The 22,216-nt window shown below is 40.5% G+C and overlaps 1 protein-coding gene across 7 annotated transcripts in view; it reads left to right on the forward strand.

The window, feature by feature from the left end:
- Positions 1 to 22,216, forward strand: part of TPD52L1 (TPD52 like 1) — a 93,623-nt gene that overhangs the window by 24,438 nt on the left and 46,969 nt on the right. Inside the window, exon 1 of one of the 7 annotated variants that reach the window (XM_081828929.1) lies at positions 3,672 to 4,115. The exons of the other annotated variants lie outside the window; for them this stretch is intronic. The gene's annotated coding sequence lies outside the window, so the exon portion shown is untranslated. Of the gene's footprint in view, positions 1 to 3,671; positions 4,116 to 22,216 lie in introns of those variants that run through there. 7 annotated transcript variants of the gene reach the window in all.

A 22,216-nucleotide genomic window follows, 5' to 3' on the forward strand; every position in this document is an offset into this window, starting at 1 on the left:
GCCATCCATTTATTTTAAACAGGAAGGAATTTGCTACGGAGCCATGTTAAGTGGCCACAGAATCTTTGTACAGCTGAAGTAGTAAACTCTAGACTTTCAGGAACAGCCCTTACAGCTACTCCCCAGAACTGGGGTCAGAGTTGCTGCTGCCACAGCTACCGTTGAGAAGCCATTGGGATGAAGAAGCCACGGCCGTCGGGGTGTGCCTTGTCACGAAGCTGCTTCTCCTGCCATTGGCTTCAGAACCGTGCTACACCCGTTCCCGTCTGTACCAGTAAAATGGATGGGTCACTCCGTGAAGTTAGAGGGGACCACTGGGACCTCAGCCACAGAAAGCCAGTGACTCCCAGACTGTTTGGCTTCAGGAATAGCAGAAGTGGCTGAAAAGCGGCCTCTTCCTTGTTGTTCTCACAAATCTCCTGAGGAAGTTTCTGACTGACCAAACCGAAGTTACATGTGACCCTCTGGCTCTGAGATCGTCAGCTTCTGGGATTTTACCGTAGAGGCAGGTATATCCACATGCAGAGGGAATCAAAGCTCTCGTCTTGCAGGAGCGAGGGGGAAACAATGTAGGAATAATATGTCCGGAAGGAAGAAATAGTTGGCATTTTGTTTGTGTAAGATAGCAAACATTTGATTTTATCTGATTCCTAGTATTAGGCATTTTGTTTTCAGATGATTTTAATACAGGTATCTGTGAAGAGGAAGCAACAACTTGCAGAATTGAAAAGAGTAGTAGAACTTTTACATTAACAAGAAAAAAAAAAGGAATGGACAGAATGCTACCAAGCCAGCAAAATAGTAAACAAACAAAAAAAGTAAACTAAATTGCAAATATAAAATAAGAAAAAATCAAACACACCATTGTTACATTAAAAAGTAAAAGGTCTAGGGGCGCCTGGGTGGCTCAGTCAGTTAAGCATCTGCCTTCGGCTCAGGTCATGATCCCAGGGTCCTGGGATTGAGCCCCGTGTTGGGCTCCCTGCTCGGCAGGGAACCTGCTTCTCCCTCACACTCTCCCTCTCTGCTTGCTCTCTCTCTTGAATAAATAAATAAAATCTTTTTTTTTTTTTTTTTAAGTAAAAGGTCTAAATACACCTATGTGAAGAGAGGGACTGTTGGGTTAGAAATACAAGTGTGGATGAAAGTTGCCACAAGAAATATACTCAAGCAATATTTTTTAAGGGTTCAGGGAAAAAAGGGATAAATACATGAGGCAAAATACACAGGGCAAAGAACAAACAAAATAAAAGTATGAAGAACAATAATTATATTGAAAAGAAAGCACAAAAAAAATTAAAAAGAGGCACAATTTATAAAGTCATAAAACATGCCCACACGATCTCCGGGTCCTGGGATTGAGCCCCGCTTCAGGCTCCCCTCTCAGCCGGGAGTCTGCTTCTCCCTCTCCCTTTACCCCTCCCTGCTTGTGTTTTCTTTCTCTCTCTCTTGAGATCACTCTCTCTCTCAAATAAATAAATCTTAAAAAAAAAAAAAAAGAATAGCAAGAGGCAGAGGAGTATGTAAACACAATGCCATTTTTGTCAGACCATTGGCTACAAAGTGCATTGCATGTGTATGTGTAATTATATAAATGTGCATGGGCACACATACATACATACACACATTGCCAAAGAATAAACAAAGTCTGATGTTATCTGAAATCCAGAAACTGCTAGGTGCACTTTTATTTTTATACCTCCTCATCATATACCAAGGCTTTTTGTGGTGTTGAGGAACAAAGGGTTTTAGCTGGGGGTTGGAGAGAGTTAAGATTTCCTATTTAAGAATAATTAGTAGAGATCTTGTCTGGGAAGTTTCTGTTGAGAAGGTGGCCAGGTTTTATGGCATCACCTATCAGATAAGCTATCTCACAGTTACCCAACCATATTGTACATTCTGCCAAAGCCTTCCTAGCTGGTTAGGTTCTGAAACAAGTTAGGGTAGCTGAGAAAACCAGTGACTCCAGTGGAAACTTTACAGCGCCTCTTTCTGTTAAGATATCTGTGTCATCAACTTGTTATCCAAGTGGAAAGGCACATTTTTATGCTTCAGTGGATCTGTCTTCTCCGTGGTCTGTGCTGATATTTCCTTTCACAGCTGTGTTCTGAGTACAGCTAAAAGTGGCCTCACTTTATTATTTTTTATTCTCACCCTTACCTTGATAGAAAGAGGGAATTATATCAGTAGGGTGGGAAAATGTGGCTATTGTATTAAACAGTAGAATTAAATATCCTTCTTAGTAATGTTTTTCAAACTTTTCAAATCTTGATACAGAATAACAAATACATTTTACATTACCTTCTGTTATGTTGGGGTATGTGTGTGTATATAGTGTGTGTGTGTATGTATATGTGTGTGTGTGTATAAAATAACTAACTGAAACAAAATTTCTGAAACATTACTTGCCCTTATTATATGCATGCCTAATAATTTTCACTCTATTCTAGTCCGTTCTGTTTCTTTAAAAAAAAATGGTGGTCACAGCCCATTAGTTGACTTAGTGACTCACTAAATGGTGTAGTGACCTGCAGTTTGAAAAAAATGCCTCATCAAGGCATTCTTACCAAAACTGCATGCATGGCCTTGCATGGTCAGAATATTTCCACTGGGCTGGTAAGGCAGTTAACTCAGTCCATGCCTAGAGAAAGCTCTGCTTCATTTTGTATATGCCAGTAAGGCTAGCTTATGCAGAAGACATTCTGATAGATTTCATAAGGTAGTTTTAAATCTTAGGCAAAGCATTGTGATACTTTCAGAGAATTAGCTTAAAATGAGGACATAGACTTTTTTATTGCAGTGACAGATGCCTTAGGTAACTGATTTGCACTCAACAGTTGGAATTGTCATGAGAAGGCCGGTCATCTTATTATAATTAGAAGTCATCTCTGTTGATTTCACCTCTGCCCTAAGCATTCTTGGATTATCTTTGCCACTTAGACTTTAAAATTCTATGTTCAAGTTAGAAAAAGAAGAATTTCCATACCAAACTAAACAACAAATAATTCTATTCCTTAAAGTAATTACCCTAGTTGGGCAAACTGCTAAGTTAATTGTTCTTTGGACCAGTAGAGATCAGGCGTGTGCTCCGTTCCAAATACAGGATTTAGGTGACCATGAGCACCAGAGGTGGTTTATGTGCAGGCATTTTAATATGAAAGTATTAAAGTAAAACCTGACTCATACTGTGACTGCAAAGAAGCATGGTGTGTGTTATGTCTACCTGGGTTGGGAGCAAAGCATTTCAAAAAGAAGGCAGAAAATGGACTCTGCCTATGGCATCCTTTAACGCTTACAAGAGGTGTATAGAAAACATTATTAGCTATTCATTAAGAAAGAAAGCTGTTAATATCCTGCTGTTAACTTGATTTTTCTAACTTATTTTTTTCTCTACTGGTTACCATTGATGCCTTTGATTTTGTGGGTGCTGCCAAAAGATACCTCATCACACCGGGAAAGAGCAGAGACGAAGATTGGCAACCTCTCTCTTCTTGGTGCTTTTCCATAAGACTGCTTTCACCAATGGCACTGGTATTTCCTTTTCACTCTGAAGTAATTCCACATCTGATACCGCAGGAACTTGATTTTATTTCCTTACTACATGAGTATTTGAGATAAATGGAGCCATTTTTTGTTTTTATTTAATACACCTCAGAGAAAGAAGAATGTAAAGTAAAAGCAATAGCCACAATTATTTACAGTTGACAAAATGCATAACAGAAGGAGTATGCTGAGATATAGAAAGTCTCATTGTAGGTCCTCCTAATTTCCCTTCCATCTTCCTTCCCTCACTGGAACTCTCTACCAGTTCTCAAGTATTGGGGGTTAGGACAGAAAGGAAGGATAGCTAGAGCTTTCTGCTCCTAAGACATGGGTCACTTCTTTATATAGCTGAAGACAGTTAACTAACGTCCAAGTAACGGAAAGTGCCAGACTCGAAACCGTTTCTGTGAACTGTAGGGGTCATAATTTGAACTCTTTCTACCAGCTGTGACTTGACAAATGGCAAGAATTAATATGCTTCTCTTGGTCTGTAGGGCTGTCAAAATAAGACACCAAACTTGGGAGCAGTTTCTGGGGTGGCAGACGATTCCCCCTGGTGCTCCAGCTTCAGAGTAAGTCCTAGGTCATTCTCTCTGAGAACAGTACGTGTGGGGGTCACTGCCACAAACTAATGATGGGAAATCGATGAGACTGAGAGCCATCAACATTACATCAGCATGCTTTAGGGTTTTTATGATGTACTCAACATATTCTCTTTTGCTGTACCAAGGGAACGATATGGAACCATCCATTACTGCTGTCTCCATTCTACTTATTGATTTGGGATTTTAATACATTCTATGATGTTTTATGGAATCTTGATATGATTTTAAACTCAGTTGTCTTCCAAACTGTAATTAACGTTTTCTTAAAAATTGAATAGTCCTCACTACCTTCACGTTTTTTGTTCTTGATGTGTGTTTATGTACACATGTGTGTGGGTTTGGTTATTTTGTTCAAGTTATATTTTCTCCCTTTTATTTATTTATTTATTTATTTATTTGAGAGAGAGAGAGAGAGAGAAACAGCATGAGAGGGGAGAGGGTCAGAGGGAGAAGCAGGCTCCCCGCTGAGCCGGGAGCCCGATGTGGGACTCGATCCCAGGACTCCGGGACCATGACCTGAGCCAAAGGCAGTCGCTTAACCAGGCGCCCTTTCTCCCTTTCTTTATTCACAGTAATATTCCTAGTGGGCGATTTCGCAGAAGAACAAATTGTTCTTTGACACTTGCATCTCGCCCATTGTCCACTTGGTTTGTGTGTTTCTGAGGGCACAGGGGGCAGCTTTTCCACACGGCCTTTCTAAATGAAGAAGAGAGAAAACAGATGTCTGTTTCCAGGTTCCATCAAAATATGGATTTAATTCTTTTTCTTTCATTTCAAAAGAAAATGGTGAAGGGATAATGATGTGTTCAACACTGGGTAAATGGTATTATTTCTTCTAACTGAAACAGTATGGAGGAACCGAGCCGCCATCAAGTATCACTGGTGCAACATTGAAGGGGCCTGAGAACAGCAGGGTTTTCCATTTGGCTGGCTGTTGTCACATGGCGTTTGTCAAAATAGAGAAACGGGGCACAGATACTGTAGCTGTAAGACCAGACGTGCTCTGAGCATGTCTCTCTCCTTGTCATCCGAGGAAAGAGAAAGTTCTGAACAAAGGAAGAAATGAACAACTGTGGGGCATCTCAGTCCTTCGTAGTCTTGAAATATCAAGTACCTGATTTTTCTCCCTTCTGTTCATTAGATGACAGCAGAGCCCCTCATGATGAATATTAGTGTTTTTTTAACAAGGTATGTTCAAGGAAGAAAAGAACCAATATTCACTTGGTATAATAACAGATGGAACTTGCTACTGTAAGGCAGAATTGAAGTAGAATTGTGAAAGATTTAGAGCAAATTGTGAATGAAGGCTATTATGTAGCCCCCAGCTTTCCTGATGACTTCTGGAACATGCTGTTGGAGGAGAAAACTGTTCCTTTGGTTATGTTCCCTCAGGGCTTTTGTTGTAGGAAAATAGTGTGTATGGGGGGGTGGGGTTTGAGGATGGCTTTGACTCGAAGTGGAAATTTTTGTCTTCCTGATGAACTTGGCTGGCTCTCAGGACACCAGACATGGTGTCTAGCTCTAGGTATGTGACTGTCACCTCGTCAAATTGACATCTGCCCTACATGCCAAGGGTTTCAGAACCCAGCTGATCCTAGCAGCATGAAGTTCTCTTGGGTTAATCCATAGCAATCAGAATTTTGAGAAAAAAAGAAAATCGTGCTTTCCCTTACCCGGGAGCACCTCAGCAGGATCCCAACACGTACATAGTGCTAGCTCAAAATATAATCTACTAAGGGGAGGAGAAACGGACATGCCAATGTGATGTGGCTCATTCAGGCTTTGTCCCTTTAATGGAAAATACTCTGCTGGCCAGTAGGGGACCCGCCACTCGCACTTCATGGGGCACGAGGAAGGGGTCGGTTTTTGACAGTGGGTCTCCCTGCTGCCCATCTTCATTTCTAAGGAAATAGGCATCTATTTTAACCCCCTTTGTTAACTTGTCAGCGAGGGCTGAGTCCACTTTTCTGAGCTTTAATAAGAACCCAAAGAGAAAAGAGACGACTGGTCATGGTTCCGGACGGCAGTCAAGCTCTTTGCCGTGGCCCGACCTGCACTGACCCCTGTGGGGCTCGCCTCCCTTGTGCTCTGCACCTGACACACGCACATCCTTACTGACACAGCCCGGCCCGTGTGTGGCCGCTCCAGTGAGAGCTGCGTCTGTCACGTGTGTCCCACCCGACTTCTTGAGAGAGTTTATTAGCATCCATGTTGTCCATGGCAAGCATTTAATTACAAGGGCACTGACTGGGGCACCTGGGTGGCTCAGATGGTTGAGCGTCTGCCTTCGGCTTAGGTCATGATCCCAGGGTCCTGGGATCGGGCCCCACATCCGGCTCCCTGCTCTGCAGGAAGCCTGCTTCTCCTTCCTCCACTCCCCCTGCTTGTGTTCCCTCTCTCGCTGTGTCTCTCTCTGTCATATAAAAAAAAAAAAAAAACAAAAAAACAAGGCACTGACTGCAGTTCAGCTCTGCCTGGCAGGTTGTTTTCAGTAATCGTTGCTAACATCTATTCATTATCCTTAGGTGTTAGGCATGGTACCCAACAGTTTACATACTTTAATCTCATTTAATCCTCCAGCCAACCCTTAGAGATAGTTTCTGTGATTTTCTCTGTTTTACAGATGAGGAAAGTGAAGCTTCGGGAACCTAAATAAGATAGCCAGGATCGGGGGTGCTTGGGAGGCTCAGTCGTCAAGCGTCTGCCTTCGGCTCAGGTCATGATCCCAGAGTCCTAGGATCGAGCCCCGCATCAGGCTCCCTGCTCAGCAGGAAGCCTGCTTCTCCCTCTCCCACTCCCCCTGCTTGTGTTCCCTCTCTCGCTGTCTCTCTCTCTGTCAAATAAATAAATAAAATCTTAAAAAAAAAAAAGATAGCCAGGATCGTGCGGTTAAGACTAGATTCAGGCTTAGTGTGCTCCAGAGACCATCTTCTTAAATCGTCCTGGGTGAGGACTGGGGCAAGGACTGCCCCCAGTGGTGTATGGCAGGAGGACTTCAGGGAATTTTCTCCAACTGCTTGTGTTTATATTCCCCTTTCCCATTCCCATTCCCATGTTCCCCCTTCTTCCTCCCCTCTTTTTGCTTATTCTGATATGCTTTCCTGGGGAGGGAGGGGGGTGCTGCCTGTCCTCACCATTGAAGGTCGCGGCCACACTGAGTCACTGTCTCGGAGGGGTGTGGTATCGCCCTCAGGAGTACCATCGCCCTCAGGGAAAGTAGCCGGAGAACCAGCCAGCTGAAGGAAAAGTAGCTGGGAACCAGTGGGCTGAAGGAGGGCTGACAAATCCCCAGACCATTTCTTCTGTGACTTCCTGTGTGGGGTGTTCTCTCTGTGATGGTGTAACTTCAGGTGGCATGCGTAGCTGTGGAGTGATGAAGGATGGAAGACAGCTCCCATATATGTGAAAGACTATAAAAAAACATGCAACATGTACATAAAATGCATATGTATGGAAACCTACATATACAAAACATATCCATGAATAAATATACATATATGAGAAAATACGTATAAAAATATATTTATATTAGACTCTAGGTATGTATTTCCTCCTCTCCGAGTTCCAGCTTCAGTGTTAGTAAGGGTGAAAGCTATTGTACATTCATTATGCAGCAGCTCTTCCTGGAGCCCTACAGAGTGAGTCCGGGGAGTGGGCGGGATGAAAGCCATGCCTGGGACTTCAAGGAACGCACAACCCAGAGGGCTTTTGTTTTTCTTGAGGATAACACTGACAATTCAATTTGCAGATGAGTTCTCTTAGATCATTATGATTCAGACAGACAGTTCTGTGGGGAAAAAAGCTTATACAAGACTTCATGCTTTTTGGTCCCTGAGAGCTGACTGGAACCACCTTTGGAGTTCCAGGTTATTTACTCAATTATAGGATTAATATTAATTGTGACTATTTCATATACCTTAGGAACTTCTAGTTTACAATCAATTAGAAATGGCAGTTGATAGCAGGGAATGATTTGGAAGAAGTACTAACTCTACATTCTTGGCATTTGGGGGCTTTTTGTTGAAGGGCACAAAGCCTTCTAACTCGGTCCCTGAAGTCATCCGTTAAGTACATCACGGCACCAGGAAATGACTGTTTTTTTTTCCTTAAGCACATCTCTTATCCTGTCATTCCCCTGCTCAGAAACCTTTTATGCTTCTCCATTCCTTTCAGTCATCTTTGCTTGGAATTCAGGGCTCTCCTTGATCTGGACCAGATATCCTTTTGGGCATATTTCTTACCAGCTGGTCAAGCAACTCTTCATTCTTTCACCATACCTGAGCTTTCTTGGTTTTAATACTTTGCCACCGTCCTTCCCTACAGGACCTCCCTTCTCATCTCCCGTCAAAATCCTCTTATTGTGTACGACTAAACTCAAATAACATTATCTCTGTGAAGACCTTCAGGATTAGCTATGGGATTTAAATACTTCTTATCTGTGCTACTGGTACACTGTTTAGACCTTGGCTAAAGTGTTTAATACATTCTTTCTTGATTTTATAGTTAGCCGGGCACGTTGAGGATCTCTCCTCTGTTCTTTGAGAGTAAGAAGCATGTCATGCATTTTTTTTTTTTTTTGCCTCACCCTTCAGTGAAAGAAAGATTTCATAGTAAATGAGTAATTTTTACATAGTTTAACATAAGTAAACTTTAGATCTATGGAAAAGGCACTTATGGGATATTCCCTGATAATACTAGATTAATCAGCATTGTCACCTTGATTTACTCTAATCAACACCTTCATTTTTTGATCCTTTGTTGCAATAAGGTTTAACGTTAGGGCTTTGAGCTGGCTATTACCTCTCCCTGGAAATCTCTTTTCAAGTTTTACATGGCAGCTCTCTCTTGGCCTCAGCACAACTGACCCATTTAAAGAGAGCCGTTGTTGGTCTTGTGTTGCGACAGAAACCCTGTTTCCAGTCACTGACCCCCTGGTGTACCATAAGCTCTACCACAACCAGGGAAGTTGCTGATCTGCCGTCATGTGTCTCAAGCTTCATGAGAGCAGAGGGCATGTCTGTTCTGATCATCGTATTTCCAGGACATAGACTCACGGTGGTGCCACTTAGGTCATATTACTTTATTTAAAATCAGTGGTTTTCAACATTGGCTGCCCATCAGTGTCACCTGTGGGACTTAAGAAAAAACACAGATGTGCAAGGTGGATCTCAAAGATTCCAACTCATTTGGCCCGGAATGATGCCCTTAAACTTGCCTCTAAATGTATGAATCATCAAAGGCTCTGGAAAACAAGGAAAGATAAACTTTCCATAGCTTCCAAAGCTGTGGTTGTTTTAAGACTTTCTGCATTTTATTTTAAATCCTCATCTCGTACCCTTAATCCTCGTGACTGTCACGGAGAGATAATGAGAAGATCAAACATGAACTTACGTTAGCCACAGGAACATCTGGGGCAGTTCCAAAGTTTTAATTATGGTTTCAGTAATGTAAGAGCGTAATTATAGTTTTAATGTTGAAACAAGTTTGGGGATGTTGCTCTACAAATAAAGGAAATGTAAATAATTGTCATCTGGGCTTCAGTCTCCTTGCAAGACCAACAATCGCCAGATTATTTTAAAGAAATGTACTACATGTTACATGATTATTTTTCTATTAGCTCGTATAAAGTACATGACATTGAATACCTTGAAATAATGCTTATCTATAATACCTACTTTGGTGTTCATCAGTCTGTTAAAACTGTACCACAGATTTCCCTGAACATAGAATTTCTTTTTTTCCCTCACATTTGTGTTTTTGATATCAGACTTTCTTAGACTCTCCACTTCCCTCCTCACCAGAGTATCTAAACACCTTTATGCCATGCTGTCCCTCTGATTTTACACATGAGACACAGACGTGAGAGTGAGTAAGAATCTCGTTCAGGGCCACACACTCAGCGTGGTGGCAGATTCCAGCATTGGAATTCCTCCCCCTTCGTATCAAAGGTGTCATCATAGTCCTAAATCACTAGGCAGGAAAATAAAAACAACCACCTTAAAACTATTTCTCAGAGATAATCTGGCCCGTTCGGGCCTTTTAATCAGAACATTCTTATGGCAAATCTCCCACTGGCTATCTCCGGAGAAGATTTTCCCAACCTTTTCTAGACCATGGGGAGCTACATTTAATTTATAACCTGAAAATATTTCCTAAAAAAAATTCATTATCATGCTTTCTGAAATTTTATTTCATCTTTCTTATTGCTTGCTGAGAAAAAAAAAAATTGTTGCCCTTTTCCTTTTCACACGCCTCCTGATGTGAACAATCTCTAGAGATGTCCCTTTTCCAGAATAAAATCTGTGTTTATGTGTTATCACTCTGACCTTCCAAACCCTTGAATCATTTTACTTTTTCATCTTGGTAGGTCCTTTCTCTTCATAATCTCTAATTGAATAGTTCAAAACAGCTCACATTTACCACTGGATCCAGTTCAATACAGAACAGTGTGAATCAAGTTCACATGTTCAGAAATGCAAGAAATGGAACTTCCCTTATTTTTCTGCATCTCATTGTTATGTCTCCGCTGAGTTCTTTTTCTACCAAGGAGAATTTTAGAGAAATGTTTGTCCCCCAAATCAGGAGACACTCAAGTCTGTTTCTCCCTGTCTGACCTGAAAGTAAAAGGTTTGAGTGTAAGACTCCAAGCTCTAAGAGGCAGAATAGTGGGAAGGATTTTTTTAAGCAAGGTCCATTTCCTTCCCAAAGTAGGATATAATATAAAGTTCTAATCAGGTATGCACACTTGCTATTTCTAAAATAACATGTAATTTAGTATTTTGTTAGGCCACACTTCAGAAACAAGAAACAGTGCCTTTCAGTGATTCCTCTGAACTAATCTGTACCCCCAAAAGATTATAACCACTTGCCGTGTTGCCTTTTCTTTATTCTAGTGCTAAGGATTCAGATGGATGGCAGGAACTAAGTCAGCAAAAGTGGATATAATTGGTTAAGTGGGAGAATCCAAAGGGAAGTGAAGCCCACTAAACGTCAGAGGGGAAGGGTTGTGCCATCCAGTCACGAGAGTCTAAGAAAGGCGTTTGGGTGTCCATTGCTTGAAACCGTAGAGTCATTGGTGTGTCCAGAAAAAAAGGAGCTAAAAGGGAAAGGTGAGGAACGTCCCAGCCGGGTAAGGCTAACAAGCCCACTGCCAGCGCCCATACCTCTGAGGCTGGCCAGAGCCCCTGCAGCTCTAAGTCAGTGTGCGGTTGGCCAAGGGATCAGTTAGCCCAGCGACCTCTGAGTGAGCTCATGGTTCCAGTTCAATAACTAAGGGCTAGTATCTGGGAAGGTCAACACTGTCAACGCCCTACCAGGAACTAGGATTATACCCAGGGCTTCAAGCCCAGATGTTGGCTCTCTGCCTGATCTGAGTGTGATCTTGAATTCTGTTTTGCTTCCAGAGAGAAGGAGCCCAAGGTCTGCCTGCCTCCAGGGACAAAGATCAGCAGTTAGTTTCCCAGTGGATCCCGATTACAGCAGGGGGAAGGCTCTTAGCCTTTAAGAGGCTTTTCCAGTGCTTTTAACCATCTAAGGCAATTTGAGACTTCTGTGTCTACTGTTGTAGACAGTAGGCATGTTGTACAGTGTTTGAAACCGGTGGTGGTGGGTTGATAAGTGATTTTTCACTAGAGACGGAAACATTGCAGAGTTCCCCTCCTTTCCGTTCCATCTCTACTCCCTTGCAGTGGCTGCCCCGGGGCTCTCCCTGCACAACACCTGCTTGCATGCATGGGAGAAGGGAGATGGGTTTACAAACAGATGACCAGCTTCCAAAATTGGGAGGGCCAGAGACACACTAAGATGATAGGTTGCCTGAATATAGAAAGAGCAGGGGAGCCCAGCTCACCACTTTGTCTCTGTGAATATCAGTTTTCTTCAATGTAGCAGTATAAATTAGGGATAGTGATACCTACCATATGAATTAATGTACATGAAACCCTTGGCCTAGTGCCTGACACGTGATGAAGGAAAGGGTCCGTAATTGTGGATGTCGTCTCTGTGCCCAAGCAGAGCTTCCTCGGTAGTTCTCAACTGGATGTGGTTCTGCCCTGCTGGGGACATTGAAAAATGTCTGGAGACAGTTTTGTCTTTTTGGTTTTTTAAAGATTTTATTTATTTGAGAGAGCGTGCACAAGCAGGGGGAAGGGCAGAGGGAGAGGAAAGGAACAGGCAGACTTCCTGCTGAGCACAGAGCCTGCCTATAATACGGGGCTGGATCCCAGGACCCTGAGATCATGACCTGAGCTGAAGTCAGACACTCAACAGACTGAGCCACCCAGGTGCCCCCGGAGACAGTTGATAATCACGACGTGGGGTCAGGGTGGGGAGGTGGAGAGAAGGATCCTACTGGTATCTAGCTGGCAGAGGCCATATATTCTACTAAACATCCTGCAGTACACAGGACAGTCTCCCACAGCAAACAACCCTCTGAAAAATGTCAAATAGTGTCAGCGTTGAGAAACTTATCAGCTGAAAGTCATAAAGTCATAGCAAAAAGGGACGAGGTTGGCTTTATCCTTAGGAAAAAGAACATCTTAACCTACTAACATTTAGAGACAAAGAGCCTGTCGAATCTAGACACTGCTGTGAAATTAAATCTCATTCTGATGGAAGAAGACTTCTCCTTAATTCTAAAGAGAAAGTAAAGTTTTTGTTTGTGTTTTGTTTTTTTCTTATTTAAATAAGGACTTCTAACCACTCAACTGATTTATTGAACTATGGATTGAAAGACCTAAGGCTGGATTTTGTTCGTTTTAATCTTTCCCAATAATACAGCCTAAAAACTCTTTTTGCTAGATTTGTATGATTTATAAATAATTATGTCTGCATGACACCTAGAACCAAAAGTCAAGTGTTAAATTCTCTTTAGAGACTTATTTCAACTCAAATGGAACTCTAATGGAAAAAGATACTAAGTTTACCTTGCCTTCCATATACAAGTGAAATGTGCTGAATTGAGCTCTAATGTCACAAGGTACTAGAAATCAGACGATGATGAAAATTTTACAATGACTTAATTTATAAGAATGCTTTGGAGTCAAAGGCCAGTTTTAAAGCTCGACTTTCATTGTATTTTTGTGTTGTTCTGTTGTTAGGTGAAGCCTCCTTGGTGGGGGGATTACCGCCTAACTGCCTGGCCGGGCTACCTGGGACACAGGAGAGCCCATGGTCATTGCCAGGTGTAACAGTTGCTAGTCTGTGTTAACTTCTGGGATCCCACCTTTCTAAAGGAACATGCATTTCAAAGCCACTGATTATTATTAAAACCCATTTTACTTTCAGACTTTGGTTTTTCAGTTTTGTTTCCTAACTGGGAAGGATTTTAAAAGAGGACCCAAGCCCCTTCCTGCTTCTATGTTTAGCATGCCATAAATTCCAGTAATAAATTCTTAAGAGAGTTTGATCTTCTATTTTTTAAAAAAATAGTCCTAGTTTTAGTCATCTGTTAAAAATATGTTGAAAATGGATTGTATGTGTACAAATTGTACTAGATTTAAATACATATTTTCTTCGAAAAAATTTACATTCAAAATAGCAGAAATACTTTCAGAAAATAGAGACAAAAGGTATACACAGTTTCTTAACATGAGATGAGTAATTCAACATGACCTCATTTTTAAATGTTCCTCAGTAATCCTTTTATCTCCAGAGTGAACAAAGGCTGTGTGTGTGTGAGGGTGGGACAGTCGAGAATCTTCCGGTGACTTCTGATTGCAGTGGGGATGGGCGTACTGTCTGAGAGACACAGAGGGCAGGAACTTTGGAACTGTGTGTCTCTGCCTAGCTGGTCGCTAAGCACACTGTCCCCTGAGCCACCTTCTAAAATCTGGGCCCACTTTGCCACGCAAACCATACTCGGTATCCAAAATAAAGTCGTCATTAGTGATTTAGAAGACTGTACATTTGCCTCCCGTTTGTACCAAAACTGTTTAAAGTGAAATGAATTTTGGTCCTTAGGTGATAACATTGAGAGTTAAAAAGACTCATCTAATTACTTCTACTCTTGTATATATATAAATCTATCTTTTTTTTAATATGGATTTTTAAAAAATGGTCTTTGATTTCAGTTTTTAATTGTGATTTATAAGATAGTTTCTCTTCTAAAACTGTGATACTCTTGCTTAGAAAGAACTCACTGATCCAACAGTCCTTGTTTTTTTTTTTCTGTATTTGGCTGGAGGGTCCAATAATTCTCCGTGATTCATAGGACATAAAATTGTACTTCATTTTTATTCAGTGCTATATTCACTTATTCATCAGATAGATTTGAGCACCTATTATATGCCACAACTGTGCTAAGTGCTGGAGATTCCCACACGATTAAGATAGTGTCTCTACTCCTGAAGAGTTAGCTCATTAGCACTAAACTCAGTATGGTACATGCTAGAACCAGTGAGAACAGGTAAGACACACGAGGAAGCAGTTACTTGAGAGAAGAGGTTCACAATGTAGAAATTATCTGGTCTTTGAACATGAAGCCAAGTTGGATACATGAAGATGACAGGAAAAGCCGTGACTTGCCAAAGAGTAGCGTGAGTAGAGGAGCGGGAGCAGAAAGCCCCCAGTGCTTTGAGAATGATGGTGAACTGGTGTGGCTGGTGAGGAGACTGCTTGATGGAGGAAGGCTGAAGGGCCCTGTGCACAGGGGCTCTAGCTGATATCCATGCTCTGCTGAGAGGGTTATATTTCACCCGGTGCCAAGTGAAAAGCCATCAAAGGCTCTACTGTGATTAAAGAGACATTCAGTGGGATAGGTCCCCGAGGAACCCAATCTAGAAAGATCTACATTTTTTTCTTAACATGTTCACTTTAGAAAATTTGAAGTGGCTTCTCACCAGCCACACCAGTTCTAACAACCAGGAGAGTTGTTAGAAGTAAATGAAAAAAATCACCGATAAATTCATTTGCCAGTTATGTTCATTTTAAAAATTTTTGTGGATTTTTTTGTAGTCTTTTTCTATTCATAGAAAAATATGCATTTTATATGATATTTGATACAAAACTTGAAACTAAATATTGGCATTTTTTTAAGTTAATGTGATATTTTGAACTTGTAATATTATCATTAATTGCTTTTCTGGAAAATTACTTTTTATGATGCATAATGTCCCCCCTGTATGGACTTAGAAAGTATATAAACAATCCTCCCTTTTGGGAGATACAACGTACTTCACCCTTTTTGTCATTGTTTATCTTCAATATTTGTCGTCAGCGTGGTTTGCTAAACATCCCAGTTAATCTGGGTAAAGCATAATAATACCACAACAGTGATATGGTATATTTGTTTACTAATTCAGCTGGAAAAAAAAAATAACAAATGTTGGTTGATCTGAATGGAAAGGAGGCATTTGCTTGGATGGTAGTGAGGGTAATTTGAGTTAGATGTTAGGAAGGACTCCCTTACTATAACAACTGTGAGACAGTGTGACCATGGGACTCTTGAACCTATAGTCTCATTCTGCAGATATTTTTAAAATAAACAACCAGGATTGAAGTACTATCTTTCTTCCCATGATTGATTATGATAGGCAGTATCTTATGGCTGTCCTTGAGATTTTCAACTTTTGTAATCCTTTACATTTTTGTTTATATTTAAAACATAACTTAAAATAGAAATTTTGAAGAATTTTAACAGTTACATGCTATCTTAGTCCATTCAGAGTACTATGACAAAATACCATAGACCCGGTGGCTTAAACAGCAATTTATTTCTCCCAGTCCTGGAGGCTGGGAAGTGCAAGATCAAGGCACCGGCAGATTCCATATCTGGTGAGAGCTGGCTTCTTGGTTCACGGATGGTCATCTTTTCTCTGTGACCCCACTTGACAGAAGGGGCTGGGGGGCTCAGTGGGGTTTCTTTTATAAGGGCATTAATCTCATTCATGAGGGCTCTACCCTCATGACTTAATCACCTCCCAAAGGCACCACCTCCAAATACCATCATTTTGGAGATCATAATTTCAACGTACGAATTTTGATGAAACACATTCGGTCCATTGCACATGCTCACGGTAACCAGTCAAGTAATTCAGAGGTCTGTAAAAAATCTCCTTTTCCCTCTCCAGTTTCACTCTTTTGCAGTAACCAGCATTAACAATTCAATGTGTATCTTTTGTCACCCTTCTCAGTGCTCATACAAACACATGGACGTTCATGTTTATATGTGAGCACAGTATGGCGTACTGGTTATTAATCCCAAGGGAGCAGAATACTGTGTACTAGTATCAGGGAAAGACTCCACAAACACTTCTTTTCATTGTGCCTGGGTATTGGAGTTGCAAGGAAAACAACACAGTCAAGCAGTGGATGGAACAACACTTTACTTAGAGAAGACACGGAGCAGGATCCATTTCGGTAATGTGCATTGCTCCCTCAGGACCAGCAGCCCCCCACTGCGCCCACTGTAGCTGACTTGGTGTTTGGCCTATGTGCAACCCTCTTGTTTATTTCCACCAATACCAGCAATAAAGTGAAACTCTCCAACCCCTTCCCTGTGGAGTCTGAAATACTGAAAACGAGGGTGTGCCTGAGGGCCAATGATGTGCAAGTTTAGGTGGAACAAAAGGGCACTCACTGAGCATAAGACAGGGAAAGATAATCCCCCACAAGATGGTAAGTCCTGGACAGGCTAAGTGGGCCCTTTATCTCTTGGTAAGCAAGTATCTCAGGCCCAAAGCCCTTTAAGGCCAAGTGGAGGTCCAAAGACTGCATGCTTGAGACTGCCTTTCCCAGCAATTTTTATTGCTCTCCCCAAATGTAGCATGTGTAAACAAAACAAAAGCCACTTGCTTTACACATTTAGCAATATGCAATGAACATTCCTTCTGGTCAGTGCATGTCAATCCAGTTCATTATTTTTAACGACTGAGAGATAGTACGAGGTGTGGGCTTTCTGTCTTTGTTTCAGCTCTTCCCCTTCTTCTTTCTTCTTTTAACTTAATTTTCTTTCTTTTTTTTTTTTATTACTTTTTAAAGATTTTATTTATTTGACAGAGACACAGCGAGAGAGGGAACACAAGCAGATGGAGTGGCAGAGGGAGAAGCAGGCCTCCCACCAAGCATGGAGCCCCATGTGGGGCTCGATCCCAGGATCCTGGGATCATGACCTGAGCCGAAAGGCAGACTTTTAACGACTGAGCCACCCAGGCGTCCCAGCTCTTCCCCTTCTGATAGGTGTCCAAATTTTTGTAGTTTTCTACCACAACCAACAAGGCTGCAGTAAGTTTTTAAAACCAATCTAATTAGGTCTGCTTTTTTTTTTTTTTCCCTGTAAGATTGATTCTCAAGAGTGGGATGATAGGGTCAAATGCTCTCCCAATCAGCTGCACATTCCAGAAGCCAGTGATGAATTAGAGGACCAGTTTCTCCGCCACCTTGCCAACATAGGCCGTTCTCCAACTTTTGCATTTTCATCTCTTAGATGAAAAATGGCACGTCTTTGCGATTTCAATTTGCATTCTCCTTATTACTGGTAAGGTTGTCTTTTCATATTTTATTTAGCCATTGCATTTTCTTGTATGTGACTTGCCTTAAATTTTTCTAATTCTTGCATGTTTTATTTTTGCTGAACATTTCGTGATTCAGTAACACATATTTCTATCTCCTTTAGCATTTATTTTCCTACCCAGATTTCAGGAGAAAAAGAGATTTTCTCCTGGGCATTGTCAGTAGCAACTATTTGAAATGTTAAACATTTGATAAGCGAACTTGGAGAAATGTGCATGTTACTGAACTGATTGCTTAAAGTGAAGGGGAGGCTGCCCATACCCCTGACCAGTACTTTTTAAATGACCAGGCTTCTGACAAGAATGTACAGTGGGAAAAGACAGTCTCTTCAATAAATGCTGAGAAAGCTGGACAGCCACATGCAAAAGAATGAAGCTAAATTGCATTTTTATACCATACACAAAAAAATAAGCTCGAAATGGACTAGAGGCCTAAATGTGAGACCCGAAACCATAAATTTCCCTAACAAAAACATAGGCAATAATCTCTTGGACATCGGCCTTAGCAACATTTTTCTAGATATGTTGCCTCAGGCAAGGAAAACAAAAGCAAAAATAAACTACTGGGACTACACCAAAATAAAAAACTTTTGCACAGCAAAGGAAAACATCAACAAAACAAAAAGGCAACATACTGAGTGGAAGAAGATATTTGCAAATGATATATCTGATAAGGGATTAATATTCAAATATATAAAGAACTTATACAGCTCCATACCAAAAATAAACCCTCCAAAAATCTGATTAAAAAATGAGCAGAGGACCTGAATAGATATTTTTCCAAAGAAGACATACAGATGGCAAACAGACACATGAAGAAATGCTCAACATCACTAATCATCAGGAAAATGCAAAACAAAACCACACTGATGTATGACCTCACACCTGTCCAAATAGCTAATATCAAAAAGACAAGAAATAACAAGTATTGGCAAGAATGTGGAGAAAAGGGAGCCCTTGTGCTCTGTTGGTGGGAATGTAAATTGGTGCAGCCACTGTGGAAAACAGTATGGAGTTTCCTCAAAAAATTAAAAATAGAAATACCAGATGATCCAGTAATTCCACTACTGGGTATTTACCCAAAGAAAACAAAAACACCAACTCGAAAAGATATGTACATACCTATATTTATTGAAATATCATTTACAATAGCCAAGGTATGGAAACAACTCGTGTCTACTGATAGTTGAATAGGTAAAGAGGATGTGGTATATGTATATATATGTATGTATATATATATGTATATATATATATTTCATAAAAAAGAATGAGGTCTTGCCATTTGTGACAACATGGATGGACCTAAAGAGTATTATGTTAAGTGAAATAAGTCAGAGAAAGACAAATACCATATGATTTCACTTATATGTGGAATCTAAAAACCAAATGAACAAACAGAAACAGAATCATAAATACAGAGAAAAAACTGGTGGTTGCCAGAAGGGAAGGGGGTAGGTGAAATAGGTGACAGGGATTAAGAGGTGCAGACTTCCCTCCTGTGAGGGGTCTTAGCAAGAAGTTGCTGTAGCCGGTGTCAAAGAGGTTGCTGCCTGCGTTCTCCTCTAGGATTGTGATGGTTTCCTGTCTCACATTTAGCTCTTTCTTTCATTTTGAATTTATTTTTGTGTGTAGTGTAAGAAAATGGTCCAGATTCATTCTTCTGCATGTTGCTGTCCAGTTTTCCCAGCAACATTTGTTGAAGAGACTGTCTTTTTTCCATTGGATATTCTTTCCTGCTTTGAAGATTAGTTGACCATAAAGTTGTGGGTCCATTTCTGGGTTTTCTATTCTACACTTAAAATGGTGTAGCCTAAACTTAATGTATACAAGTGTTGAATTACTAGGTTGTACACCTGAAACTATTATATAGAACATTGTATGTCAACCATACTTTATTAAAAATAATAAATAATAAGTAGATAAATAAAAATAAAGGACCAGAGCTCTGAGAATGGCTGAAGTAACAATAGGCAAGGGGTCCAAGCTACCCCGCCCCCCTGCTTCAGCCTCTTACTTCTCACGGAAGCCTTGATCTTGTGTAAGGACTGGAGAACTTTAAAAAGCTAAGATCTGTCTGAGGAGGACTTTCTTACTATCTACTCCTTTCTTTAAATATGCCTTGGGAATAAAAGCTATATTTTGCTCTGCTTCATGTTCATAGCAAATGTCTTCCATTGCAAAGTAAATGGTTTTACTATTTTTCCTGAACTCATCCTAAAAGATGACCGAGCACTTTCCAAAGACCAGCAGGCAATCAAGGAATGACTGAAGATGGGACTGTAGTTTGTCTAGCAGAGCTCTCTGCATGTACAGCTTGTATCTGTCTCACTCCCTCAGGGATTGGAGGAGATGAGAAACTGGTCCCAGAGTGCTGACTGTATCTTGAGTTTCTCAGGACAACTCACCAAGTAAATGAGTATTTCTGATGGTGTAAGAAGAAGATCAGAGGGGAAGGGAGAAAAGGAGAAGATATTTCTTCCTTTTTTTTTTTTTTTTTTTTTTTTACATGAGTGTTACTTTCTGTTAATGAGTTTGAATTCACAATAATTTATTACCCTGGAGTTTTCTTATAATAATAATAAGGGAGACTGTCTCCCTTGCTCAAGGCAAAAATCTAAGGCCTGGTGTACAGTTTCGGAGCTTTATCTTCTGTCCAGCTTGGCTTCCTTTTTCCACACTCCCTGAGGGATAGATTTGAATGTGTATGTGGGGTGACAGGGTGAAATAAGGGTGGGGATACAGAGAAGAGGATGATTTAATGATTAAGATGGTCAACCAATTTTTGGTTTGTCTGTACACATTCCTTCAGTAGTTTTCTTTTTCCTCATGTAATGTAGGAGTTTATTCAAAGAAGGAAGTTCCTAGAGTCTATCCATCATAAACTTAGCTGTGTTTTGTTTTTTCATAACTGTTTGTTTAGTTTTTTATTCACAAGTTTGTGCCTGCTGTGACTTTATTTTAGGGTTGTTTTGGTCTGAGTTTCAGATTTATCCAGTGTGCATCTATTTTGTGTGGGTCAAGCTGTGCCTTGAAAGAGTAGCAAATAAAGGTTTGAAATGGGAAGAATATCTCAGGTGCCTTAATCTTATACTTGAAATGTAGGTGATTGGATAAGCTGAGATTTGCGATAAATAGTTTACATCTTTTAATTGAAAATTGGCTTAGTGTTTTGTCTCCATGGTTTTGAGTGTGGTCACTGAAATGCTCATAACTAGGAGAAGCCATTGGTGTGGATAAGACCATGTGACCTCATGTGAGGAATAAAAGCTCAGGTCTGAGCAGCTTACTCTTTGATTGTGCTTCAAGTTGGCTCCACTTGGAGTGAAGTTCAGAAGCAGCCCCTGGAGGAACACATCTACCACATCTCCTGTAAGGAATTATGCTTCTTTATTTCTGCCTTTCATTTCAGAAAACCTGATGTCTTCTATACTTGTTTACTTGATCTACTTATAAAACAATTTTTAAAATTTTTTCTACAGTATTCACAGTTAATAAAATATTCTAAATAATGTAAGTTAACATGGAGATGGGAAAGTGTAACACAGCTATGTCTTGGTGACATGAAGAGACACCTTTCTAGCACAAACAGTCCCAGATATATATCAGTTTTCAACTTGCCAGGATGTTGAATAAGGTTCTGCTCTAAGTGTCTATTACCAAATGCAAGCAACATTCTGGCATCACCCATCATGTACTGAAGATACTAATTCCTCTTAATCTTTCTCACTTAGCTTATTGTAGCTTTTACAAGGAAGTAGACTTTCCAAGGCCTTAGAATTTGTTTTATCTGGGAATATAAAGGTCTAAACTCAGTCAGAACATTGATAAAGTGAAGGCTAGCCTTTGGCTTAATGTATTCCTTGAAAGGGACTAGATGTGTGCTGACTGTTACTTCTCTGTCACGTGTTATTTGCTACTCCTATCAATGACCATTGCATTGATTGTAAGTTTTGGTCATTTTATCTTCAACACTACGAAAAGAAAGATGCTACCCTGGCTGAATATTAGATTTAATTTGTAGGCATTTGAATAGTACATATGTAAGGTCATGATGGCTAGTTAAATTATTCCACAAATATTTATTGAGCATCTAGTATTAACAGTGCATACAGTACCTCATAATCTAGAGGAGGAGAAAGATAATGAATCATACAATTAAAATATAGTATAAGTGCTACAATATCTTGAAGTCATCTAACTCTTTATTCTTCCCAATGCTCACCAAAGAATCTTTTGCTGTTCATTTGGTTTCTCAAGTAGATTTTGTTCTGAGGAAGTAAAGAGCACCAAATTTGCCATAAGACATTTGGTCTACTAGGCAAATCAATCTCCCAGGAGATTCATTAGTAGAAACTCATCTAAGAGGTTGATCACCCCTATGTGAACTGGTGAAATAAAATTTCTGGACCTAACAAACCACAGATGACAGTTTAGAATATGACATCTCTCAACTATCCAACCTGGGGATCCCAGCCTGAATGGCCAGCTGATCTTACACAATAATTGAAGCTGTGTGTGTCCTAATGCAATGATATTTTCTGTAGTGAGCCCAGTAAAATG

This window comes from Leptonychotes weddellii, chromosome 8 (genome assembly GCF_054177405.1).
Source record: "Leptonychotes weddellii isolate Sample4059 chromosome 8, ASM5417740v2, whole genome shotgun sequence".
Classification (NCBI taxonomy): Eukaryota; Metazoa; Chordata; class Mammalia; order Carnivora; family Phocidae; genus Leptonychotes; species Leptonychotes weddellii.